The sequence below is a fragment of the Lissotriton vulgaris genome, chromosome 5 (assembly GCF_964263255.1).
Source record: "Lissotriton vulgaris chromosome 5, aLisVul1.2, whole genome shotgun sequence".
Lineage (NCBI taxonomy): Eukaryota > Metazoa > Chordata > Amphibia > Caudata > Salamandridae > Lissotriton > Lissotriton vulgaris.
This window is the reverse complement of record NC_141693.1, coordinates 1,567,363,247-1,567,387,279: the sequence shown is the minus strand read 5'-3', so window position 1 is coordinate 1,567,387,279 and position 24,033 is coordinate 1,567,363,247. Positions and strand designations below refer to the sequence as shown.

General features: G+C 42.4%; 29 non-coding genes across 29 annotated transcripts; 10 read left to right on the top strand and 19 right to left on the bottom strand.

Moving 5' to 3' along the window:
- Positions 1-209: 209 nt before the first annotated feature.
- Positions 210-291, bottom strand: TRNAS-GCU (transfer RNA serine (anticodon GCU)). Its single transcript has one exon. It is a non-coding gene; the product is annotated as a tRNA-Ser (tRNA).
- A 289-nt stretch (positions 292-580) lies between these two features.
- Positions 581-675, top strand: TRNAI-UAU (transfer RNA isoleucine (anticodon UAU)). The gene is made up of 2 exons: positions 581-618; positions 640-675. It is a non-coding gene; the product is annotated as a tRNA-Ile (tRNA).
- A 1,170-nt stretch (positions 676-1,845) lies between these two features.
- Positions 1,846-1,917, bottom strand: TRNAT-UGU (transfer RNA threonine (anticodon UGU)). The gene has a single exon. It is a non-coding gene; the product is annotated as a tRNA-Thr (tRNA).
- A 590-nt stretch (positions 1,918-2,507) lies between these two features.
- Positions 2,508-2,589, bottom strand: TRNAS-GCU (transfer RNA serine (anticodon GCU)). The gene has a single exon. It is a non-coding gene; the product is annotated as a tRNA-Ser (tRNA).
- A 289-nt stretch (positions 2,590-2,878) lies between these two features.
- On the top strand, positions 2,879-2,973 carry TRNAI-UAU (transfer RNA isoleucine (anticodon UAU)). The gene is made up of 2 exons: positions 2,879-2,916; positions 2,938-2,973. It is a non-coding gene; the product is annotated as a tRNA-Ile (tRNA).
- A 1,170-nt stretch (positions 2,974-4,143) lies between these two features.
- TRNAT-UGU (transfer RNA threonine (anticodon UGU)) lies at positions 4,144-4,215 on the bottom strand. The gene has a single exon. It is a non-coding gene; the product is annotated as a tRNA-Thr (tRNA).
- Positions 4,216-4,805: 590 nt separating this feature from the next.
- Positions 4,806-4,887, bottom strand: TRNAS-GCU (transfer RNA serine (anticodon GCU)). The gene has a single exon. It is a non-coding gene; the product is annotated as a tRNA-Ser (tRNA).
- A 289-nt stretch (positions 4,888-5,176) lies between these two features.
- On the top strand, positions 5,177-5,271 carry TRNAI-UAU (transfer RNA isoleucine (anticodon UAU)). Its single transcript has 2 exons — positions 5,177-5,214; positions 5,236-5,271. It is a non-coding gene; the product is annotated as a tRNA-Ile (tRNA).
- A 1,170-nt stretch (positions 5,272-6,441) lies between these two features.
- Positions 6,442-6,513, bottom strand: TRNAT-UGU (transfer RNA threonine (anticodon UGU)). The gene has a single exon. It is a non-coding gene; the product is annotated as a tRNA-Thr (tRNA).
- Positions 6,514-7,930: 1,417 nt separating this feature from the next.
- Positions 7,931-8,012, bottom strand: TRNAS-GCU (transfer RNA serine (anticodon GCU)). Its single transcript has one exon. It is a non-coding gene; the product is annotated as a tRNA-Ser (tRNA).
- Positions 8,013-8,301: 289 nt separating this feature from the next.
- Positions 8,302-8,396, top strand: TRNAI-UAU (transfer RNA isoleucine (anticodon UAU)). Its single transcript has 2 exons — positions 8,302-8,339; positions 8,361-8,396. It is a non-coding gene; the product is annotated as a tRNA-Ile (tRNA).
- Positions 8,397-9,566: 1,170 nt separating this feature from the next.
- On the bottom strand, positions 9,567-9,638 carry TRNAT-UGU (transfer RNA threonine (anticodon UGU)). The gene has a single exon. It is a non-coding gene; the product is annotated as a tRNA-Thr (tRNA).
- Positions 9,639-10,228: 590 nt separating this feature from the next.
- On the bottom strand, positions 10,229-10,310 carry TRNAS-GCU (transfer RNA serine (anticodon GCU)). Its single transcript has one exon. It is a non-coding gene; the product is annotated as a tRNA-Ser (tRNA).
- A 289-nt stretch (positions 10,311-10,599) lies between these two features.
- TRNAI-UAU (transfer RNA isoleucine (anticodon UAU)) lies at positions 10,600-10,694 on the top strand. Its single transcript has 2 exons — positions 10,600-10,637; positions 10,659-10,694. It is a non-coding gene; the product is annotated as a tRNA-Ile (tRNA).
- A 1,170-nt stretch (positions 10,695-11,864) lies between these two features.
- On the bottom strand, positions 11,865-11,936 carry TRNAT-UGU (transfer RNA threonine (anticodon UGU)). Its single transcript has one exon. It is a non-coding gene; the product is annotated as a tRNA-Thr (tRNA).
- Positions 11,937-12,526: 590 nt separating this feature from the next.
- Positions 12,527-12,608, bottom strand: TRNAS-GCU (transfer RNA serine (anticodon GCU)). Its single transcript has one exon. It is a non-coding gene; the product is annotated as a tRNA-Ser (tRNA).
- Positions 12,609-12,897: 289 nt separating this feature from the next.
- TRNAI-UAU (transfer RNA isoleucine (anticodon UAU)) lies at positions 12,898-12,992 on the top strand. Its single transcript has 2 exons — positions 12,898-12,935; positions 12,957-12,992. It is a non-coding gene; the product is annotated as a tRNA-Ile (tRNA).
- A 1,156-nt stretch (positions 12,993-14,148) lies between these two features.
- On the bottom strand, positions 14,149-14,220 carry TRNAT-UGU (transfer RNA threonine (anticodon UGU)). Its single transcript has one exon. It is a non-coding gene; the product is annotated as a tRNA-Thr (tRNA).
- Positions 14,221-14,810: 590 nt separating this feature from the next.
- On the bottom strand, positions 14,811-14,892 carry TRNAS-GCU (transfer RNA serine (anticodon GCU)). The gene has a single exon. It is a non-coding gene; the product is annotated as a tRNA-Ser (tRNA).
- A 289-nt stretch (positions 14,893-15,181) lies between these two features.
- Positions 15,182-15,276, top strand: TRNAI-UAU (transfer RNA isoleucine (anticodon UAU)). Its single transcript has 2 exons — positions 15,182-15,219; positions 15,241-15,276. It is a non-coding gene; the product is annotated as a tRNA-Ile (tRNA).
- A 1,170-nt stretch (positions 15,277-16,446) lies between these two features.
- TRNAT-UGU (transfer RNA threonine (anticodon UGU)) lies at positions 16,447-16,518 on the bottom strand. Its single transcript has one exon. It is a non-coding gene; the product is annotated as a tRNA-Thr (tRNA).
- A 590-nt stretch (positions 16,519-17,108) lies between these two features.
- On the bottom strand, positions 17,109-17,190 carry TRNAS-GCU (transfer RNA serine (anticodon GCU)). The gene has a single exon. It is a non-coding gene; the product is annotated as a tRNA-Ser (tRNA).
- A 289-nt stretch (positions 17,191-17,479) lies between these two features.
- TRNAI-UAU (transfer RNA isoleucine (anticodon UAU)) lies at positions 17,480-17,574 on the top strand. Its single transcript has 2 exons — positions 17,480-17,517; positions 17,539-17,574. It is a non-coding gene; the product is annotated as a tRNA-Ile (tRNA).
- Positions 17,575-18,744: 1,170 nt separating this feature from the next.
- On the bottom strand, positions 18,745-18,816 carry TRNAT-UGU (transfer RNA threonine (anticodon UGU)). Its single transcript has one exon. It is a non-coding gene; the product is annotated as a tRNA-Thr (tRNA).
- Positions 18,817-20,232: 1,416 nt separating this feature from the next.
- TRNAS-GCU (transfer RNA serine (anticodon GCU)) lies at positions 20,233-20,314 on the bottom strand. The gene has a single exon. It is a non-coding gene; the product is annotated as a tRNA-Ser (tRNA).
- A 289-nt stretch (positions 20,315-20,603) lies between these two features.
- On the top strand, positions 20,604-20,698 carry TRNAI-UAU (transfer RNA isoleucine (anticodon UAU)). The gene is made up of 2 exons: positions 20,604-20,641; positions 20,663-20,698. It is a non-coding gene; the product is annotated as a tRNA-Ile (tRNA).
- A 1,170-nt stretch (positions 20,699-21,868) lies between these two features.
- TRNAT-UGU (transfer RNA threonine (anticodon UGU)) lies at positions 21,869-21,940 on the bottom strand. The gene has a single exon. It is a non-coding gene; the product is annotated as a tRNA-Thr (tRNA).
- A 590-nt stretch (positions 21,941-22,530) lies between these two features.
- TRNAS-GCU (transfer RNA serine (anticodon GCU)) lies at positions 22,531-22,612 on the bottom strand. Its single transcript has one exon. It is a non-coding gene; the product is annotated as a tRNA-Ser (tRNA).
- Positions 22,613-22,901: 289 nt separating this feature from the next.
- TRNAI-UAU (transfer RNA isoleucine (anticodon UAU)) lies at positions 22,902-22,996 on the top strand. Its single transcript has 2 exons — positions 22,902-22,939; positions 22,961-22,996. It is a non-coding gene; the product is annotated as a tRNA-Ile (tRNA).
- The last annotated feature ends 1,037 nt before the right edge of the window (positions 22,997-24,033 follow it).

Here is a 24,033-nt window from a genome sequence, read left to right as displayed (position 1 = left end):
AGGCCAGGAGTGAGGAATAGGCAATCCTCTGGACACTTCATGAAAGATCTAATTTCAATTAAGCACAAAATACTTCCCTTTATTTGACATAAAATGCCATAATGGACTAGTCAGTTGGGCCCTTCTAGTGGATTATGGCAGTGTCTTGAAAGAGAGTGTAATTGTACTTCGAGACATGCTCACCTTAAAAAGAGTGTCTGATGGCTTTCCGACGAAGGTGGGATTAGAACCCACGCGTGCAGAGCACAATGGATTAGCAGTCAATCGCCTTAACCACTCGGCCACCTCGTCTGCCTTAGGGGCCTATATTTCATTTTTGGGGAAATTCTAACTATGTGCTAATTAAAAATAAGCATAAGTTTATCCTAGACTGTGTCAGAACGGCAAATGTATGGGGTGTTCAATAGACAGAGCACATGATATAGCAGAATTATCAAATCTATTCCATTTGGACTGTATTTTTAATAGTCATGATAACATGCTAGCATGTGAGTCGATCTTGTTCAGTGAATAATGGAGCATTGCAGTATCTACTTGGTTTGCACTAGATGGCTCAAATGGGGAGAAATGAAAACAGTGAGCTCCAGTGGCGCAATCGGTTAGCGCGCGGTACTTATACAGCAATACTTGCACTGAGCCATGCCGAGGTTGTGAGTTCGAGCCTCACCTGGAGCAGCTGATTGGTTTTCATAAATCATTTCACTAAAAGTAAAGATTAGACTCAGAATAAAGACGGCTTTTGCTAAAGAGTCTTTACTTCTTTTCAGGATCTGCGTGTCCGACTCCTCCAGGTGCCAAATATCACATATCATATGCGATGCTCCTTATAAAGTTTCCATGATGTGCCATCTTGCATAGCATGCAAACACCACATCAGTGCATTTAAAAATTCTTTTGTAGAATAATAAATATGATGAATACATTGTTGTCACGGGATAACCATAAACTGAGGAGCTGCAAACAGTGCTGTGTCAGCTACATACAATACAATTTAACTCAAAGAAATATCAAAAGAAGAGCATCATCATATTAAAGTTTCTAGTCAACATAAGAGTTGCACCATAGCAGCTTATGGTGCTTTCTGCTCAGATTGTGCCTCCAATCCCACATTGACTTTTTCAATTCTTTGCAATTTTAAAAAACAATTCCTGCTCAAAGTTAGCTTTTCAAAACCATTGAACCTATTACATTTATTTCTCTAACCTGTGAATGTGGTCCATGTTCTCTTTTCCTCATTCCCATCATGATACTCCCTTTCCGGAAACCAAGTTCACTTCTTTATCCAGCCCACCCATCCAAGGTCACCAAATCTATGAAGCAATTCTGCTTTTTCTCACATTCTCTCCATGTACAAGATACCTTGTATCAATTGAATGGACAGCAGGAGAGGTGAATATTTATGGTTAGTGGGGGTGGGGTTTTGAAGATTAACCTCATTTGACTAAGAGCCGGGGTATCTGGGAGAAAAAGTATTTTAAGGGGGATGAAGTTCATATCTCCTTGGTGAAATTTCTAGAGCCTTATTTCATCCTTTCTGTGGATGCAGACTCAGTCGGAACAGACGTCCTAGTCCTCGCTCTGCCTTTCAAAGGAACTTTAAATTTGCATGGCTTATTTGGCTTTGCCCGGCAGGGCTTGCCCGGCGGGGTGAGAATGGCGTTTGTCAGGCGTTCGTCAGGCGATCGGAAGGGGTGAGGAAATAGTTTATGGTTCAATGGTTTTCATGAAGTCTTCTTGATAAGATGAAAGCAGGAAAGGGAAGCTTGTCAATAAGCAAACTTAAGACAAGGTGTGAGTCCTAGAAAGAATGACTCGAAAACAACATACAGAAACACACATATAAAAAGGCCCTGATGAGGCTTGAACTCATGACCCCTGGTTTACAAGACCAGTGCTCTGCCACTGAGCTACAAGGCCAGCCTGCCTGCAGTTTGTAAATCGCAACATGTATTCTTACTGCGGTATGACGATATCTATGATTTTGAGACTCTGTATGGAAATGCAGTTGCATTTGAATGACTACATGCGTGCACAAATCGAAGAGCATGCTTAAGACACTTGTCTTGAAAGTAGGAAAAACTCCATTTTGATTTGAGAACATAAGAGTATTCACATTTATGACCATACTGAAAGCTCTAGAGAGTATGTCCGCAATCAGTGACAGATAGAGAACTCACTTATTAGAAGTGATCTGTCTCTGTGGGGCAGACAAATGTAAACACTCATACACTTGAGACGGCTGAAACTTTAGGAGTAAGAAATGCTTTCTTATCAGTCTATCTATCCAAACTGGTTGGAAGGCCAGGAGTGAGGAATAGGCAAACCTCTGGACACTTCATGAAAGATCTAATTTCAATTAAGCACAAAATACTTCCCTTTATTTGATATAAAATGCCATAATGGACTAGTCAGTTGGGCCCTTCTAGTGGATTATGGCAGTGTCTTGAAAGAGAGTGTAATTGTACTTCGAGACATGCTCACCTTAAAAAGAGTGTCTGATGGCTTTCCGACGAAGGTGGGATTCGAACCCACGCGTGCAGAGCACAATGGATTAGCAGTCCATCGCCTTAACCACTCGGCCACCTCGTCTGCCTTAGGGGCCTATATTTCATTTTTGGGGAAATTCTAACTATGTGCTAATTAAAAATAAGCATAAGTTTATCCTAGACTGTGTCAGAACGGCAAATGTATGGGGTGTTCAATAGACAGAGCACATGATATAGCAGAATTATCAAATCTATTCCATTTGGACTGTATTTTTAATAGTCATGATAACATGCTAGCATGTGAGTCGATCTTGTTCAGTGAATAATGGAGCAGTGCAGTATCTACTTGGTTTGCACTAGATGGCTCAAATGGGGAGAAATGAAAACAGTGAGCTCCAGTGGCGCAATCGGTTAGCTTGCGGTACTTATACAGCAGTACTTGCACTGAGCCATGCCGAGGTTGTGAGTTCGAGCCTCACCTGGAGCAGCTGATTGGTTTTCATAAACCATTTCACTAAAAGTAAAGATTAGACTCAGAATAAAGACGGCTTTTGCTAAAGAGTCTTTACTTCTTTTCAGGATCTGCGTGTCCGACTCCTCCAGGTGCCAAATATCACATATCATATGCGATGCTCCTTATAAAGTTTCCATGATGTGCCATCTTGCATAGCATGCAAACACCACATCAGTGCATTTAAAAATTCTTTTGTAGAATAATAAATATGATGAATACATTGTTGTCACGGGATAACCATAAACTGAGGAGCTGCAAACAGTGCTGTGTCAGCTACATACAATACAATTTAACTCAAAGAAATATCAAAAGAAGAGCATCATCATATTAAAGTTTCTAGTCAACATAAGAGTTGCACCATAGCAGCTTATGGTGCTTTCTGCTCAGATTGTGCCTCCAATCCCACATTGACTTTTTCAATTCTTTGCAATTTTAAAAAACAATTCCTGCTCAAAGTTAGCTTTTCAAAACCATTGAACCTATTACATTTATTTCTCTAACCTGTGAATGTGGTCCATGTTCTCTTTTCCTCATTCCCATCATGATACTCCCTTTCCGGAAACCAAGTTCACTTCTTTATCCAGCCCACCCATCCAAGGTCACCAAATCTATGAAGCAATTCTGCTTTTTCTCACATTCTCTCCATGTACAAGATACCTTGTATCAATTGAATGGAGAGCAGGAGAGGTGAATATTTATGGTTAGTGGGGGTGGGGTTTTGAAGATTAACCTCATTTGACTAAGAGCCGGGGTATCTGGGAGAAAAAGTATTTTAAGGGGGATGAAGTTCATATCTCCTTGGTGAAATTTCTAGAGCCTTATTTCATCCTTTCTGTGGATGCAGACTCAGTCGGAACAGACGTCCTAGTCCTCGCTCTGCCTTTCAAAGGAACTTTAAATATGCATGGCTTATTTGGCTTTGCCCGGCAGGGCTTGCCCGGCGGGGTGAGAATGGCGTTTGTCAGGCGTTCGTCAGGCGATCGGAAGGGGTGAGGCAATAGTTTATGGTTCAATGGTTTTCATGAAGTCTTCTTGATAAGATGAAAGCAGGAAAGGGAAGCTTGTCAATAAGCAAACTTAAGACAAGGTGTGAGTCCTAGAAAGAATGACTCGAAAACAACATACAGAAACACACATATAAAAAGGCCCTGATGAGGCTTGAACTCATGACCCCTGGTTTACAAGACCAGTGCTCTGCCACTGAGCTACAAGGCCGGCCTGCCTGCAGTTTGTAAATCGCAACATGTATTCTTACTGCGGTATGACAATATCTATGATTTTGAGACTCTGTATGGAAATGCAGTTGCATTTGAATGACTACATGCGTGCACAAATCGAAGAGCATGCTTAAGACACTTTTCTTGAAAGTAGGAAAAACTCCATTTTGATTTGAGAACATAAGAGTATTCACATTTATGACCATACTGAAAGCTCTAGAGAGTATGTCCGCAATCAGTGACAGATAGAGAACTCACTTATTAGAAGTGATCTGTCTCTGTGGGGCAGACAAATGTAAACACTCATACACTTGAGACGGCTGAAACTTTAGGAGTAAGAAATGCTTTCTTATCAGTCTATCTATCCAAACTGGTTGGAAGGCCAGGAGTGAGGAATAGGCAATCCTCTGGACACTTCATGAAAGATCTAATTTCAATTAAGCACAAAATACTTCCCTTTATTTGACATAAAATGCCATAATGGACTAGTCAGTTGGGCCCTTCTAGTGGATTATGGCAGTGTCTTGAAAGAGAGTGTAATTGTACTTCGAGACATGCTCACCTTCAAAAGAGTGTCTGATGGCTTTCCGACGAAGGTGGGATTCGAACCCACGCGTGCAGAGCACAATGGATTAGCAGTCCATCGCCTTAACCACTCGGCCACCTCGTCTGCCTTAGGGGCCTATATTTCATTTTTGGGGAAATTCTAACTATGTGCTAATTAAAAATAAGCATAAGTTTATCCTAGACTGTGTCAGAACGGCAAATGTATGGGGTGTTCAATAGACAGAGCACATGATATAGCAGAATTATCAAATCTATTCCATTTGGACTGTATTTTTAATAGTCATGATAACATGCTAGCATGTGAGTCGATCTTGTTCAGTGAATAATGGAGCAGTGCAGTATCTACTTGGTTTGCACTAGATGGCTCAAATGGGGAGAAATGAAAACAGTGAGCTCCAGTGGCGCAATCGGTTAGCGCGCGGTACTTATACAGCAGTACTTGCACTGAGCCATGCCGAGGTTGTGAGTTCGAGCCTCACCTGGAGCAGCTGATTGGTTTTCATAAATCATTTCACTAAAAGTAAAGATTAGACTCAGAATAAAGATGGCTTTTGCTAAAGAGTCTTTACTTCTTTTCAGGATCTGCGTGTCCGACTCCTCCAGGTGCCAAATATCACATATCATATGCGATGCTCCTTATAAAGTTTCCATGATGTGCCATCTTGCATAGCATGCAAACACCACATCAGTGCATTTAAAAATTCTTTTGTAGAATAATAAATATGATGAATACATTGTTGTCACGGGATAACCATAAACTGAGGAGCTGCAAACAGTGCTGTGTCAGCTACATACAATACAATTTAACTCAAAGAAATATCAAAAGAAGAGCATCATCATATTAAAGTTTCTAGTCAACATAAGAGTTGCACCATAGCAGCTTATGGTGCTTTCTGCTCAGATTGTGCCTCCAATCCCACATTGACTTTTTCAATTCTTTGCAATTTTAAAAAACAATTCCTGCTCAAAGTTAGCTTTTCAAAACCATTGAACCTATTACATTTATTTCTCTAACCTGTGAATGTGGTCCATGTTCTCTTTTCCTCATTCCCATCATGATACTCCCTTTCCGGAAACCAAGTTCACTTCTTTATCCAGCCCACCCATCCAAGGTCACCAAATCTATGAAGCAATTCTGCTTTTTCTCACATTCTCTCCATGTACAAGATACCTTGTATCAATTGAATGGACAGCAGGAGAGGTGAATATTTATGGTTAGTGGGGGTGGGGTTTTGAAGATTAACCTCATTTGACTAAGAGCCGGGGAATCTGGGAGAAAAAGTATTTTAAGGGGGATGAAGTTCATATCTCCTTGGTGAAATTTCTAGAGCCTTATTTCATCCTTTCTGTGGATGCAGACTCAGTCGGAACAGACGTCCTAGTCCTCGCTCTGCCTTTCAAAGGAACTTTAAATATGCATGGCTTATTTGGCTTTGCCCGGCAGGGCTTGCCCGGCGGGGTGAGAATGGCGTTTGTCAGGCGTTCGTCAGGCGATCGGAAGGGGTGAGGCAATAGTTTATGGTTCAAAGGTTTTCATGAAGTCTTCTTGATAAGATGAAAGCAGGAAAGGGAAGCTTGTCAATAAGCAAACTTAAGACAAGGTGTGAGTCCTAGAAAGAATGACTCGAAAACAACATACAGAAACACACATATAAAAAGGCCCTGATGAGGCTTGAACTCATGACCCCTGGTTTACAAGACCAGTGCTCTGCCACTGAGCTACAAGGCCGGCCTGCCTGCAATTTGTAAATCGCAACATGTATTCTTACTGCGGTATGACGATATCTATGATTTTGAGACTCTGTATGGAAATGCAGTTGCATTTGAATGACTACATGCGTGCACAAATCGAAGAGCATGCTTAAGACACTTTTCTTGAAAGTAGGAAAAACTCCATTTTGATTTGAGAACATAAGAGTATTCACATTTATGACCATACTGAAAGCTCTAGAGAGTATGTCCGCAATCAGTGACAGATAGAGAACTCACTTATTAGAAGTGATCTGTCTCTGTGGGGCAGACAAATGTATCAATCAATCAATCAATCAATCATTGACACTTATAAAGCGCGCTACATACCCGTAGGGTCTCAAGGCGCTGGGGGGGGGGGGGGGGGGTGCCGCTACTGCTCGAACAGCCAGGTCTTCAGCTTCTTCCTGAAGGAGAGGTGGTCTTGGGTCAGGCGCAGGTCGGACGGGAGGGAGTTCCAGGTCTTGGCGGCCAGGTAGGAGAAGGACCTTCCTCCTGTAGTCGCTCTTCGGATGCGGGGGACGGCGGCGAGGGTGTGGTTGGCTGATCGGAGGTGGCGTTTGGGAGCGTAGAAGTTGACTCGGCTGTTGAGGTAGCTCGGGCCTTGGTCGTGTAGGGCTTTGTGTGCGTGGGTGAGGAGGCGGAAGGTGATTCTCTTGTTGATGGGGAGCCAGTGAAGGTCTCTGAGATGTCCGGAGATGTGGCTGGATCGTGGGATGTCGAGGATGAGTCTGGCTGAGGCGTTTTGGATCCGCTGGAGTCTCTTCTGGAGCTTGGCGGTGGTCCCGGCGTAGAGGGCGTTGCCGTAGTCCAGTCGGCTGGTGACGAGGGCCTGGGTGACGGTCTTCCTGGTCTCTGTGGGGATCCACCAGAAGATCTTCCGTAGCATGCGTAGGACGTTGAAGCACGCCGAGGAGACGCTGCTGACTTGCTTGGTCATGGAGAGGGAGGAGTCCAGGATGAAGCCCAGGTTTCGTGCATGGTCAGTCGGTTTGGGAGCGGTGCCCAGGGCGGGAGGCCACCAGGAGTCGTCCCAGGCGGAGGGAGAGGAGCCCAGGATGAGGACCTCCGTCTTGTCCGAGTTCAGTTTCAGGCGGCTGGTCGTCATCCACTCATACACTTGAGACGGCTGAAACTTTAGGAGTAAGAAATGCTTTCTTATCAGTCTATCTATCCAAACTGGTTGGAAGGCCAGGAGTGAGGAATAGGCAATCCTCTGGACACTTCATGAAAGATCTAATTTCAATTAAGCACAAAATACTTCCCTTTATTTGACATAAAATGCCATAATGGACTAGTCAGTTGGGCCCTTCTAGTGGATTATGGCAGTGTCTTGAAAGAGAGTGTAATTGTACTTCGAGACATGCTCACCTTAAAAAGAGTGTCTGATGGCTTTCCGACGAAGGTGGGATTAGAACCCACGCGTGCAGAGCACAATGGATTAGCAGTCAATCGCCTTAACCACTCGGCCACCTCGTCTGCCTTAGGGGCCTATATTTCATTTTTGGGGAAATTCTAACTATGTGCTAATTAAAAATAAGCATAAGTTTATCCTAGACTGTGTCAGAACGGCAAATGTATGGGGTGTTCAATAGACAGAGCACATGATATAGCAGAATTATCAAATCTATTCCATTTGGACTGTATTTTTAATAGTCATGATAACATGCTAGCATGTGAGTCGATCTTGTTCAGTGAATAATGGAGCATTGCAGTATCTACTTGGTTTGCACTAGATGGCTCAAATGGGGAGAAATGAAAACAGTGAGCTCCAGTGGCGCAATCGGTTAGCGCGCGGTACTTATACAGCAATACTTGCACTGAGCCATGCCGAGGTTGTGAGTTCGAGCCTCACCTGGAGCAGCTGATTGGTTTTCATAAATCATTTCACTAAAAGTAAAGATTAGACTCAGAATAAAGACGGCTTTTGCTAAAGAGTCTTTACTTCTTTTCAGGATCTGCGTGTCCGACTCCTCCAGGTGCCAAATATCACATATCATATGCGATGCTCCTTATAAAGTTTCCATGATGTGCCATCTTGCATAGCATGCAAACACCACATCAGTGCATTTAAAAATTCTTTTGTAGAATAATAAATATGATGAATACATTGTTGTCACGGGATAACCATAAACTGAGGAGCTGCAAACAGTGCTGTGTCAGCTACATACAATACAATTTAACTCAAAGAAATATCAAAAGAAGAGCATCATCATATTAAAGTTTCTAGTCAACATAAGAGTTGCACCATAGCAGCTTATGGTGCTTTCTGCTCAGATTGTGCCTCCAATCCCACATTGACTTTTTCAATTCTTTGCAATTTTAAAAAACAATTCCTGCTCAAAGTTAGCTTTTCAAAACCATTGAACCTATTACATTTATTTCTCTAACCTGTGAATGTGGTCCATGTTCTCTTTTCCTCATTCCCATCATGATACTCCCTTTCCGGAAACCAAGTTCACTTCTTTATCCAGCCCACCCATCCAAGGTCACCAAATCTATGAAGCAATTCTGCTTTTTCTCACATTCTCTCCATGTACAAGATACCTTGTATCAATTGAATGGACAGCAGGAGAGGTGAATATTTATGGTTAGTGGGGGTGGGGTTTTGAAGATTAACCTCATTTGACTAAGAGCCGGGGTATCTGGGAGAAAAAGTATTTTAAGGGGGATGAAGTTCATATCTCCTTGGTGAAATTTCTAGAGCCTTATTTCATCCTTTCTGTGGATGCAGACTCAGTCGGAACAGACGTCCTAGTCCTCGCTCTGCCTTTCAAAGGAACTTTAAATTTGCATGGCTTATTTGGCTTTGCCCGGCAGGGCTTGCCCGGCGGGGTGAGAATGGCGTTTGTCAGGCGTTCGTCAGGCGATCGGAAGGGGTGAGGAAATAGTTTATGGTTCAATGGTTTTCATGAAGTCTTCTTGATAAGATGAAAGCAGGAAAGGGAAGCTTGTCAATAAGCAAACTTAAGACAAGGTGTGAGTCCTAGAAAGAATGACTTGAAAACAACATACAGAAACACACATATAAAAAGGCCCTGATGAGGCTTGAACTCATGACCCCTGGTTTACAAGACCAGTGCTCTGCCACTGAGCTACAAGGCCAGCCTGCCTGCAGTTTGTAAATCGCAACATGTATTCTTACTGCGGTATGACGATATCTATGATTTTGAGACTCTGTATGGAAATGCAGTTGCATTTGAATGACTACATGCGTGCACAAATCGAAGAGCATGCTTAAGACACTTGTCTTGAAAGTAGGAAAAACTCCATTTTGATTTGAGAACATAAGAGTATTCACATTTATGACCATACTGAAAGCTCTAGAGAGTATGTCCGCAATCAGTGACAGATAGAGAACTCACTTATTAGAAGTGATCTGTCTCTGTGGGGCAGACAAATGTAAACACTCATACACTTGAGACGGCTGAAACTTTAGGAGTAAGAAATGCTTTCTTATCAGTCTATCTATCCAAACTGGTTGGAAGGCCAGGAGTGAGGAATAGGCAAACCTCTGGACACTTCATGAAAGATCTAATTTCAATTAAGCACAAAATACTTCCCTTTATTTGATATAAAATGCCATAATGGACTAGTCAGTTGGGCCCTTCTAGTGGATTATGGCAGTGTCTTGAAAGAGAGTGTAATTGTACTTCGAGACATGCTCACCTTAAAAAGAGTGTCTGGTGGCTTTCCGACGAAGGTGGGATTCGAACCCACGCGTGCAGAGCACAATGGATTAGCAGTCCATCGCCTTAACCACTCGGCCACCTCGTCTGCCTTAGGGGCCTATATTTCATTTTTGGGGAAATTCTAACTATGTGCTAATTAAAAATAAGCATAAGTTTATCCTAGACTGTGTCAGAACGGCAAATGTATGGGGTGTTCAATAGACAGAGCACATGATATAGCAGAATTATCAAATCTATTCCATTTGGACTGTATTTTTAATAGTCATGATAACATGCTAGCATGTGAGTCGATCTTGTTCAGTGAATAATGGAGCAGTGCAGTATCTACTTGGTTTGCACTAGATGGCTCAAATGGGGAGAAATGAAAACAGTGAGCTCCAGTGGCGCAATCGGTTAGCTTGCGGTACTTATACAGCAGTACTTGCACTGAGCCATGCCGAGGTTGTGAGTTCGAGCCTCACCTGGAGCAGCTGATTGGTTTTCATAAACCATTTCACTAAAAGTAAAGATTAGACTCAGAATAAAGACGGCTTTTGCTAAAGAGTCTTTACTTCTTTTCAGGATCTGCGTGTCCGACTCCTCCAGGTGCCAAATATCACATATCATATGCGATGCTCCTTATAAAGTTTCCATGATGTGCCATCTTGCATAGCATGCAAACACCACATCAGTGCATTTAAAAATTCTTTTGTAGAATAATAAATATGATGAATACATTGTTGTCACGGGATAACCATAAACTGAGGAGCTGCAAACAGTGCTGTGTCAGCTACATACAATACAATTTAACTCAAAGAAATATCAAAAGAAGAGCATCATCATATTAAAGTTTCTAGTCAACATAAGAGTTGCACCATAGCAGCTTATGGTGCTTTCTGCTCAGATTGTGCCTCCAATCCCACATTGACTTTTTCAATTCTTTGCAATTTTAAAAAACAATTCCTGCTCAAAGTTAGCTTTTCAAAACCATTGAACCTATTACATTTATTTCTCTAACCTGTGAATGTGGTCCATGTTCTCTTTTCCTCATTCCCATCATGATACTCCCTTTCCGGAAACCAAGTTCACTTCTTTATCCAGCCCACCCATCCAAGGTCACCAAATCTATGAAGCAATTCTGCTTTTTCTCACATTCTCTCCATGTACAAGATACCTTGTATCAATTGAATGGACAGCAGGAGAGGTGAATATTTATGGTTAGTGGGGGTGGGGTTTTGAAGATTAACCTCATTTGACTAAGAGCCGGGGTATCTGGGAGAAAAAGTATTTTAAGGGGGATGAAGTTCATATCTCCTTGGTGAAATTTCTAGAGCCTTATTTCATCCTTTCTGTGGATGCAGACTCAGTCGGAACAGACGTCCTAGTCCTCGCTCTGCCTTTCAAAGGAACTTTAAATATGCATGGCTTATTTGGCTTTGCCCGGCAGGGCTTGCCCGGCGGGGTGAGAATGGCGTTTGTCAGGCGTTCGTCAGGCGATCGGAAGGGGTGAGGCAATAGTTTATGGTTCAATGGTTTTCATGAAGTCTTCTTGATAAGATGAAAGCAGGAAAGGGAAGCTTGTCAATAAGCAAACTTAAGACAAGGTGTGAGTCCTAGAAAGAATGACTCGAAAACAACATACAGAAACACACATATAAAAAGGCCCTGATGAGGCTTGAACTCATGACCCCTGGTTTACAAGACCAGTGCTCTGCCACTGAGCTACAAGGCCGGCCTGCCTGCAGTTTGTAAATCGCAACATGTATTCTTACTGCGGTATGACGATATCTATGATTTTGAGACTCTGTATGGAAATGCAGTTGCATTTGAATGACTACATGCGTGCACAAATCGAAGAGCATGCTTAAGACACTTTTCTTGAAAGTAGGAAAAACTCCATTTTGATTTGAGAACATAAGAGTATTCACATTTATGACCATACTGAAAGCTCTAGAGAGTATGTCCGCAATCAGTGACAGATAGAGAACTCACTTATTAGAAGTGATCTGTCTCTGTGGGGCAGACAAATGTAAACACTCATACACTTGAGACGGCTGAAACTTTAGGAGTAAGAAATGCTTTCTTATCAGTCTATCTATCCAAACTGGTTGGAAGGCCAGGAGTGAGGAATAGGCAATCCTCTGGACACTTCATGAAAGATCTAATTTCAATTAAGCACAAAATACTTCCCTTTATTTGACATAAAATGCCATAATGGACTAGTCAGTTGGGCCCTTCTAGTGGATTATGGCAGTGTCTTGAAAGAGAGTGTAATTGTACTTCGAGACATGCTCACCTTCAAAAGAGTGTCTGATGGCTTTCCGACAAAGGTGGGATTCGAACCCACGCGTGCAGAGCACAATGGATTAGCAGTCCATCGCCTTAACCACTCGGCCACCTCGTCTGCCTTAGGGGCCTATATTTCATTTTTGGGGAAATTCTAACTATGTGCTAATTAAAAATAAGCATAAGTTTATCCTAGACTGTGTCAGAACGGCAAATGTATGGGGTGTTCAATAGACAGAGCACATGATATAGCAGAATTATCAAATCTATTCCATTTGGACTGTATTTTTAATAGTCATGATAACATGCTAGCATGTGAGTCGATCTTGTTCAGTGAATAATGGAGCATTGCAGTATCTACTTGGTTTGCACTAGATGGCTCAAATGGGGAGAAATGAAAACAGTGAGCTCCAGTGGCGCAATCGGTTAGCGCGCGGTACTTATACAGCAATACTTGCACTGAGCCATGCCGAGGTTGTGAGTTCGAGCCTCACCTGGAGCAGCTGATTGGTTTTCATAAATCATTTCACTAAAAGTAAAGATTAGACTCAGAATAAAGACGGCTTTTGCTAAAGAGTCTTTACTTCTTTTCAGGATCTGCGTGTCCGACTCCTCCAGGTGCCAAATGTCACATATCATATGCGATGCTCCTTATAAAGTTTCCATGATGTGCCATCTTGCATAGCATGCAAACACCACATCAGTGCATTTAAAAATTCTTTTGTAGAATAATAAATATGATGAATACATTGTTGTCACGGGATAACCATAAACTGAGGAGCTGCAAACAGTGCTGTGTCAGCTACATACAATACAATTTAACTCAAAGAAATATCAAAAGAAGAGCATCATCATATTAAAGTTTCTAGTCAACATAAGAGTTGCACCATAGCAGCTTATGGTGCTTTCTGCTCAGATTGTGCCTCCAATCCCACATTGACTTTTTCAATTCTTTGCAATTTTAAAAAACAATTCCTGCTCAAAGTTAGCTTTTCAAAACCATTGAACCTATTACATTTATTTCTCTAACCTGTGAATGTGGTCCATGTTCTCTTTTCCTCATTCCCATCATGATACTCCCTTTCCGGAAACCAAGTTCACTTCTTTATCCAGCCCACCCATCCAAGGTCACCAAATCTATGAAGCAATTCTGCTTTTTCTCACATTCTCTCCATGTACAAGATACCTTGTATCAATTGAATGGACAGCAGGAGAGGTGAATATTTATGGTTAGTGGGGGTGGGGTTTTGAAGATTAACCTCATTTGACTAAGAGCCGGGGTATCTGGGAGAAAAAGTATTTTAAGGGGGATGAAGTTCATATCTCCTTGGTGAAATTTCTAGAGCCTTATTTCATCCTTTCTGTGGATGCAGACTCAGTCGGAACAGACGTCCTAGTCCTCGCTCTGCCTTTCAAAGGAACTTTAAATATGCATGGCTTATTTGGCTTTGCCCGGCGGGGTGAGAATGGCGTTTGTCAGGCGTTCGTCAGGCAATCGGAAGGGGTGAGGAAATAGTTTATGGTTCAATGGTTTTCATGAAGTCTTCTTGATAAGATGAAAGCAGGAAAGGGAAGCTTGTCAATAAGCAAACTTAAGACAAGGTGTGAGTCCTAGAAAGAATGACTCGAAAACAACATACAGAAACACACATATAAAAAGGCCCTGATGAGGCTTGAACTCATGACCCCTGGTTTACAAGACCAGTGCTCTGCCACTGAGCTACAAGGCCAGCCTGCCTGCAGTTTGTAAATCGCAACATGTATTCTTACTGCGGTATGACGATATCTATGATTTTGAGACTCTGTATGGAAATGCAGTTGCATTTGAATGACTACATGCGTGCACAAATCGAAGAGCATGCTTAAGACACTTGTCTTGAAAGTAGGAAAAACTCCATTTTGATTTGAGAACATAAGAGTATTCACATTTATGACCATACTGAAAGCTCTAGAGAGTATGTCCGCAATCAGTGACAGATAGAGAACTCACTTATTAGAAGTGATCTGTCTCTGTGGGGCAGACAAATGTAAACACTCATACACTTGAGACGGCTGAAACTTTAGGAGTAAGAAATGCTTTCTTATCAGTCTATCTATCCAAACTGGTTGGAAGGCCAGGAGTGAGGAATAGGCAAACCTCTGGACACTTCATGAAAGATCTAATTTCAATTAAGCACAAAATACTTCCCTTTATTTGATATAAAATGCCATAATGGACTAGTCAGTTGGGCCCTTCTAGTGGATTATGGCAGTGTCTTGAAAGAGAGTGTAATTGTACTTCGAGACATGCTCACCTTAAAAAGAGTGTCTGATGGCTTTCCGACGAAGGTGGGATTCGAACCCACGCGTGCAGAGCACAATGGATTAGCAGTCCATCGCCTTAACCACTCGGCCACCTCGTCTGCCTTAGGGGCCTATATTTCATTTTTGGGGAAATTCTAACTATGTGCTAATTAAAAATAAGCATAAGTTTATCCTAGACTGTGTCAGAACGGCAAATGTATGGGGTGTTCAATAGACAGAGCACATGATATAGCAGAATTATCAAATCTATTCCATTTGGACTGTATTTTTAATAGTCATGATAACATGCTAGCATGTGAGTCGATCTTGTTCAGTGAATAATGGAGCAGTGCAGTATCTACTTGGTTTGCACTAGATGGCTCAAATGGGGAGAAATGAAAACAGTGAGCTCCAGTGGCGCAATCGGTTAGCTTGCGGTACTTATACAGCAGTACTTGCACTGAGCCATGCCGAGGTTGTGAGTTCGAGCCTCACCTGGAGCAGCTGATTGGTTTTCATAAACCATTTCACTAAAAGTAAAGATTAGACTCAGAATAAAGACGGCTTTTGCTAAAGAGTCTTTACTTCTTTTCAGGATCTGCGTGTCCGACTCCTCCAGGTGCCAAATATCACATATCATATGCGATGCTCCTTATAAAGTTTCCATGATGTGCCATCTTGCATAGCATGCAAACACCACATCAGTGCATTTAAAAATTCTTTTGTAGAATAATAAATATGATGAATACATTGTTGTCACGGGATAACCATAAACTGAGGAGCTGCAAACAGTGCTGTGTCAGCTACATACAATACAATTTAACTCAAAGAAATATCAAAAGAAGAGCATCATCATATTAAAGTTTCTAGTCAACATAAGAGTTGCACCATAGCAGCTTATGGTGCTTTCTGCTCAGATTGTGCCTCCAATCCCACATTGACTTTTTCAATTCTTTGCAATTTTAAAAAACAATTCCTGCTCAAAGTTAGCTTTTCAAAACCATTGAACCTATTACATTTATTTCTCTAACCTGTGAATGTGGTCCATGTTCTCTTTTCCTCATTCCCATCATGATACTCCCTTTCCGGAAACCAAGTTCACTTCTTTATCCAGCCCACCCATCCAAGGTCACCAAATCTATGAAGCAATTCTGCTTTTTCTCACATTCTCTCCATGTACAAGATACCTTGTATCAATTGAATGGACAGCAGGAGAGGTGAATATTTATGGTTAGTGGGGGTGGGGTTTTGAAGATTAACCTCATTTGACTAAGAGCCGGGGTATCTGGGAGAAAAAGTATTTTAAGGGGGATGAAGTTCATATCTCCTTGGTGAAATTTCTAGAGCCTTATTTCATCCTTTCTGTGGATGCAGACTCAGTCGGAACAGACGTCCTAGTCCTCGCTCTGCCTTTCAAAGGAACTTTAAATATGCATGGCTTATTTGGCTTTGCCCGGCAGGGCTTGCCCGGCGGGGTGAGAATGGCGTTTGTCAGGCGTTCGTCAGGCGATCGGAAGGGGTGAGGCAATAGTTTATGGTTCAATGGTTTTCATGAAGTCTTCTTGATAAGATGAAAGCAGGAAAGGGAAGCTTGTCAATAAGCAAACTTAAGACAAGGTGTGAGTCCTAGAAAGAATGACTCGAAAACAACATACAGAAACACACATATAAAAAGGCCCTGATGAGGCTTGAACTCATGACCCCTGGTTTACAAGACCAGTGCTCTGCCACTGAGCTACAAGGCCGGCCTGCCTGCAGTTTGTAAATCGCAACATGTATTCTTACTGCGGTATGACAATATCTATGATTTTGAGACTCTGTATGGAAATGCAGTTGCATTTGAATGACTACATGCGTGCACAAATCGAAGAGCATGCTTAAGACACTTTTCTTGAAAGTAGGAAAAACTCCATTTTGATTTGAGAACATAAGAGTATTCACATTTATGACCATACTGAAAGCTCTAGAGAGTATGTCCGCAATCAGTGACAGATAGAGAACTCACTTATTAGAAGTGATCTGTCTCTGTGGGGCAGACAAATGTAAACACTCATACACTTGAGACGGCTGAAACTTTAGGAGTAAGAAATGCTTTCTTATCAGTCTATCTATCCAAACTGGTTGGAAGGCCAGGAGTGAGGAATAGGCAATCCTCTGGACACTTCATGAAAGATCTAATTTCAATTAAGCACAAAATACTTCCCTTTATTTGACATAAAATGCCATAATGGACTAGTCAGTTGGGCCCTTCTAGTGGATTATGGCAGTGTCTTGAAAGAGAGTGTAATTGTACTTCGAGACATGCTCACCTTCAAAAGAGTGTCTGATGGCTTTCCGACGAAGGTGGGATTCGAACCCACGCGTGCAGAGCACAATGGATTAGCAGTCCATCGCCTTAACCACTCGGCCACCTCGTCTGCCTTAGGGGCCTATATTTCATTTTTGGGGAAATTCTAACTATGTGCTAATTAAAAATAAGCATAAGTTTATCCTAGACTGTGTCAGAACGGCAAATGTATGGGGTGTTCAATAGACAGAGCACATGATATAGCAGAATTATCAAATCTATTCCATTTGGACTGTATTTTTAATAGTCATGATAACATGCTAGCATGTGAGTCGATCTTGTTCAGTGAATAATGGAGCAGTGCAGTATCTACTTGGTTTGCACTAGATGGCTCAAATGGGGAGAAATGAAAACAGTGAGCTCCAGTGGCGCAATCGGTTAGCGCGCGGTACTTATACAGCAGTACTTGCACTGAGCCATGCCGAGGTTGTGAGTTCGAGCCTCACCTGGAGCAGCTGATTGGTTTTCATAAATCATTTCACTAAAAGTAAAGATTAGACTCAGAATAAAGATGGCTTTTGCTAAAGAGTCTTTACTTCTTTTCAGGATCTGCGTGTCCGACTCCTCCAGGTGCCAAATATCACATATCATATGCGATGCTCCTTATAAAGTTTCCATGATGTGCCATCTTGCATAGCATGCAAACACCACATCAGTGCATTTAAAAATTCTTTTGTAGAATAATAAATATGATGAATACATTGTTGTCACGGGATAACCATAAACTGAGGAGCTGCAAACAGTGCTGTGTCAGCTACATACAATACAATTTAACTCAAAGAAATATCAAAAGAAGAGCATCATCATATTAAAGTTTCTAGTCAACATAAGAGTTGCACCATAGCAGCTTATGGTGCTTTCTGCTCAGATTGTGCCTCCAATCCCACATTGACTTTTTCAATTCTTTGCAATTTTAAAAAACAATTCCTGCTCAAAGTTAGCTTTTCAAAACCATTGAACCTATTACATTTATTTCTCTAACCTGTGAATGTGGTCCATGTTCTCTTTTCCTCATTCCCATCATGATACTCCCTTTCCGGAAACCAAGTTCACTTCTTTATCCAGCCCACCCATCCAAGGTCACCAAATCTATGAAGCAATTCTGCTTTTTCTCACATTCTCTCCATGTACAAGATACCTTGTATCAATTGAATGGACAGCAGGAGAGGTGAATATTTATGGTTAGTGGGGGTGGGGTTTTGAAGATTAACCTCATTTGACTAAGAGCCGGGGAATCTGGGAGAAAAAGTATTTTAAGGGGGATGAAGTTCATATCTCCTTGGTGAAATTTCTAGAGCCTTATTTCATCCTTTCTGTGGATGCAGACTCAGTCGGAACAGACGTCCTAGTCCTCGCTCTGCCTTTCAAAGGAACTTTAAATATGCATGGCTTATTTGGCTTTGCCCGGCAGGGCTTGCCCGGCGGGGTGAGAATGGCGTTTGTCAGGCGTTCGTCAGGCGATCGGAAGGGGTGAGGCAATAGTTTATGGTTCAAAGGTTTTCATGAAGTCTTCTTGATAAGATGAAAGCAGGAAAGGGAAGCTTGTCAATAAGCAAACTTAAGACAAGGTGTGAGTCCTAGAAAGAATGACTCGAAAACAACATACAGAAACACACATATAAAAAGGCCCTGATGAGGCTTGAACTCATGACCCCTGGTTTACAAGACCAGTGCTCTGCCACTGAGCTACAAGGCCGGCCTGCCTGCAATTTGTAAATCGCAACATGTATTCTTACTGCGGTATGACGATATCTATGATTTTGAGACTCTGTATGGAAATGCAGTTGCATTTGAATGACTACATGCGTGCACAAATCGAAGAGCATGCTTAAGACACTTTTCTTGAAAGTAGGAAAAACTCCATTTTGATTTGAGAACATAAGAGTATTCACATTTATGACCATACTGAAAGCTCTAGAGAGTATGTCCGCAATCAGTGACAGATAGAGAACTCACTTATTAGAAGTGATCTGTCTCTGTGGGGCAGACAAATGTATCAATCAATCAATCAATCAATCATTGACACTTATAAAGCGCGCTACATACCCGTAGGGTCTCAAGGCGCTGGGGGGGGGGGGGGGGGTGCCGCTACTGCTCGAACAGCCAGGTCTTCAGCTTCTTCCTGAAGGAGAGGTGGTCTTGGGTCAGGCGCAGGTCGGACGGGAGGGAGTTCCAGGTCTTGGCGGCCAGGTAGGAGAAGGACCTTCCTCCTGTAGTCGCTCTTCGGATGCGGGGGACGGCGGCGAGGGCGTGGTTGGCTGATCGGAGGTGGCGTTTGGGAGCGTAGAAGTTGACTCGGCTGTTGAGGTAGCTCGGGCCTTGGTCGTGTAGGGCTTTGTGTGCGTGGGTGAGGAGGCGGAAGGTGATTCTCTTGTTGATGGGGAGCCAGTGAAGGTCTCTGAGATGTCCGGAGATGTGGCTGGATCGTGGGATGTCGAGGATGAGTCTGGCTGAGGCGTTTTGGATCCGCTGGAGTCTCTTCTGGAGCTTGGCGGTGGTCCCGGCGTAGAGGGCGTTGCCGTAGTCCAGTCGGCTGGTGACGAGGGCCTGGGTGACGGTCTTCCTGGTCTCTGTGGGGATCCACCAGAAGATCTTCCGTAGCATGCGTAGGACGTTGAAGCACGCCGAGGAGACGCTGCTGACTTGCTTGGTCATGGAGAGGGAGGAGTCCAGGATGAAGCCCAGGTTTCGTGCATGGTCAGTCGGTTTGGGAGCGGTGCCCAGGGCGGGAGGCCACCAGGAGTCGTCCCAGGCGGAGGGAGAGGAGCCCAGGATGAGGACCTCCGTCTTGTCCGAGTTCAGTTTCAGGCGGCTGGTCGTCATCCACTCATACACTTGAGACGGCTGAAACTTTAGGAGTAAGAAATGCTTTCTTATCAGTCTATCTATCCAAACTGGTTGGAAGGCCAGGAGTGAGGAATAGGCAATCCTCTGGACACTTCATGAAAGATCTAATTTCAATTAAGCACAAAATACTTCCCTTTATTTGACATAAAATGCCATAATGGACTAGTCAGTTGGGCCCTTCTAGTGGATTATGGCAGTGTCTTGAAAGAGAGTGTAATTGTACTTCGAGACATGCTCACCTTAAAAAGAGTGTCTGATGGCTTTCCGACGAAGGTGGGATTAGAACCCACGCGTGCAGAGCACAATGGATTAGCAGTCAATCGCCTTAACCACTCGGCCACCTCGTCTGCCTTAGGGGCCTATATTTCATTTTTGGGGAAATTCTAACTATGTGCTAATTAAAAATAAGCATAAGTTTATCCTAGACTGTGTCAGAACGGCAAATGTATGGGGTGTTCAATAGACAGAGCACATGATATAGCAGAATTATCAAATCTATTCCATTTGGACTGTATTTTTAATAGTCATGATAACATGCTAGCATGTGAGTCGATCTTGTTCAGTGAATAATGGAGCATTGCAGTATCTACTTGGTTTGCACTAGATGGCTCAAATGGGGAGAAATGAAAACAGTGAGCTCCAGTGGCGCAATCGGTTAGCGCGCGGTACTTATACAGCAATACTTGCACTGAGCCATGCCGAGGTTGTGAGTTCGAGCCTCACCTGGAGCAGCTGATTGGTTTTCATAAATCATTTCACTAAAAGTAAAGATTAGACTCAGAATAAAGACGGCTTTTGCTAAAGAGTCTTTACTTCTTTTCAGGATCTGCGTGTCCGACTCCTCCAGGTGCCAAATATCACATATCATATGCGATGCTCCTTATAAAGTTTCCATGATGTGCCATCTTGCATAGCATGCAAACACCACATCAGTGCATTTAAAAATTCTTTTGTAGAATAATAAATATGATGAATACATTGTTGTCACGGGATAACCATAAACTGAGGAGCTGCAAACAGTGCTGTGTCAGCTACATACAATACAATTTAACTCAAAGAAATATCAAAAGAAGAGCATCATCATATTAAAGTTTCTAGTCAACATAAGAGTTGCACCATAGCAGCTTATGGTGCTTTCTGCTCAGATTGTGCCTCCAATCCCACATTGACTTTTTCAATTCTTTGCAATTTTAAAAAACAATTCCTGCTCAAAGTTAGCTTTTCAAAACCATTGAACCTATTACATTTATTTCTCTAACCTGTGAATGTGGTCCATGTTCTCTTTTCCTCATTCCCATCATGATACTCCCTTTCCGGAAACCAAGTTCACTTCTTTATCCAGCCCACCCATCCAAGGTCACCAAATCTATGAAGCAATTCTGCTTTTTCTCACATTCTCTCCATGTACAAGATACCTTGTATCAATTGAATGGACAGCAGGAGAGGTGAATATTTATGGTTAGTGGGGGTGGGGTTTTGAAGATTAACCTCATTTGACTAAGAGCCGGGGTATCTGGGAGAAAAAGTATTTTAAGGGGGATGAAGTTCATATCTCCTTGGTGAAATTTCTAGAGCCTTATTTCATCCTTTCTGTGGATGCAGACTCAGTCGGAACAGACGTCCTAGTCCTCGCTCTGCCTTTCAAAGGAACTTTAAATTTGCATGGCTTATTTGGCTTTGCCCGGCAGGGCTTGCCCGGCGGGGTGAGAATGGCGTTTGTCAGGCGTTCGTCAGGCGATCGGAAGGGGTGAGGAAATAGTTTATGGTTCAATGGTTTTCATGAAGTCTTCTTGATAAGATGAAAGCAGGAAAGGGAAGCTTGTCAATAAGCAAACTTAAGACAAGGTGTGAGTCCTAGAAAGAATGACTCGAAAACAACATACAGAAACACACATATAAAAAGGCCCTGATGAGGCTTGAACTCATGACCCCTGGTTTACAAGACCAGTGCTCTGCCACTGAGCTACAAGGCCAGCCTGCCTGCAGTTTGTAAATCGCAACATGTATTCTTACTGCGGTATGACGATATCTATGATTTTGAGACTCTGTATGGAAATGCAGTTGCATTTGAATGACTACATGCGTGCACAAATCGAAGAGCATGCTTAAGACACTTGTCTTGAAAGTAGGAAAAACTCCATTTTGATTTGAGAACATAAGAGTATTCACATTTATGACCATACTGAAAGCTCTAGAGAGTATGTCCGCAATCAGTGACAGATAGAGAACTCACTTATTAGAAGTGATCTGTCTCTGTGGGGCAGACAAATGTAAACACTCATACACTTGAGACGGCTGAAACTTTAGGAGTAAGAAATGCTTTCTTATCAGTCTATCTATCCAAACTGGTTGGAAGGCCAGGAGTGAGGAATAGGCAAACCTCTGGACACTTCATGAAAGATCTAATTTCAATTAAGCACAAAATACTTCCCTTTATTTGATATAAAATGCCATAATGGACTAGTCAGTTGGGCCCTTCTAGTGGATTATGGCAGTGTCTTGAAAGAGAGTGTAATTGTACTTCGAGACATGCTCACCTTAAAAAGAGTGTCTGATGGCTTTCCGACGAAGGTGGGATTCGAACCCATGCGTGCAGAGCACAATGGATTAGCAGTCCATCGCCTTAACCACTCGGCCACCTCGTCTGCCTTAGGGGCCTATATTTCATTTTTGGGGAAATTCTAACTATGTGCTAATTAAAAATAAGCATAAGTTTATCCTAGACTGTGTCAGAACGGCAAATGTATGGGGTGTTCAATAGACAGAGCACATGATATAGCAGAATTATCAAATCTATTCCATTTGGACTGTATTTTTAATAGTCATGATAACATGCTAGCATGTGAGTCGATCTTGTTCAGTGAATAATGGAGCAGTGCAGTATCTACTTGGTTTGCACTAGATGGCTCAAATGGGGAGAAATGAAAACAGTGAGCTCCAGTGGCGCAATCGGTTAGCTTGCGGTACTTATACAGCAGTACTTGCACTGAGCCATGCCGAGGTTGTGAGTTCGAGCCTCACCTGGAGCAGCTGATTGGTTTTCATAAACCATTTCACTAAAAGTAAAGATTAGACTCAGAATAAAGACGGCTTTTGCTAAAGAGTCTTTACTTCTTTTCAGGATCTGCGTGTCCGACTCCTCCAGGTGCCAAATATCACATATCATATGCGATGCTCCTTATAAAGTTTCCATGATGTGCCATCTTGCATAGCATGCAAACACCACATCAGTGCATTTAAAAATTCTTTTGTAGAATAATAAATATGATGAATACATTGTTGTCACGGGATAACCATAAACTGAGGAGCTGCAAACAGTGCTGTGTCAGCTACATACAATACAATTTAACTCAAAGAAATATCAAAAGAAGAGCATCATCATATTAAAGTTTCTAGTCAACATAAGAGTTGCACCATAGCAGCTTATGGTGCTTTCTGCTCAGATTGTGCCTCCAATCCCACATTGACTTTTTCAATTCTTTGCAATTTTAAAAAACAATTCCTGCTCAAAGTTAGCTTTTCAAAACCATTGAACCTATTACATTTATTTCTCTAACCTGTGAATGTGGTCCATGTTCTCTTTTCCTCATTCCCATCATGATACTCCCTTTCCGGAAACCAAGTTCACTTCTTTATCCAGCCCACCCATCCAAGGTCACCAAATCTATGAAGCAATTCTGCTTTTTCTCACATTCTCTCCATGTACAAGATACCTTGTATCAATTGAATGGACAGCAGGAGAGGTGAATATTTATGGTTAGTGGGGGTGGGGTTTTGAAGATTAACCTCATTTGACTAAGAGCCGGGGTATCTGGGAGAAAAAGTATTTTAAGGGGGATGAAGTTCATATCTCCTTGGTGAAATTTCTAGAGCCTTATTTCATCCTTTCTGTGGATGCAGACTCAGTCGGAACAGACGTCCTAGTCCTCGCTCTGCCTTTCAAAGGAACTTTAAATATGCATGGCTTATTTGGCTTTGCCCGGCAGGGCTTGCCCGGCGGGGTGAGAATGGCGTTTGTCAGGCGTTCGTCAGGCGATCGGAAGGGGTGAGGCAATAGTTTATGGTT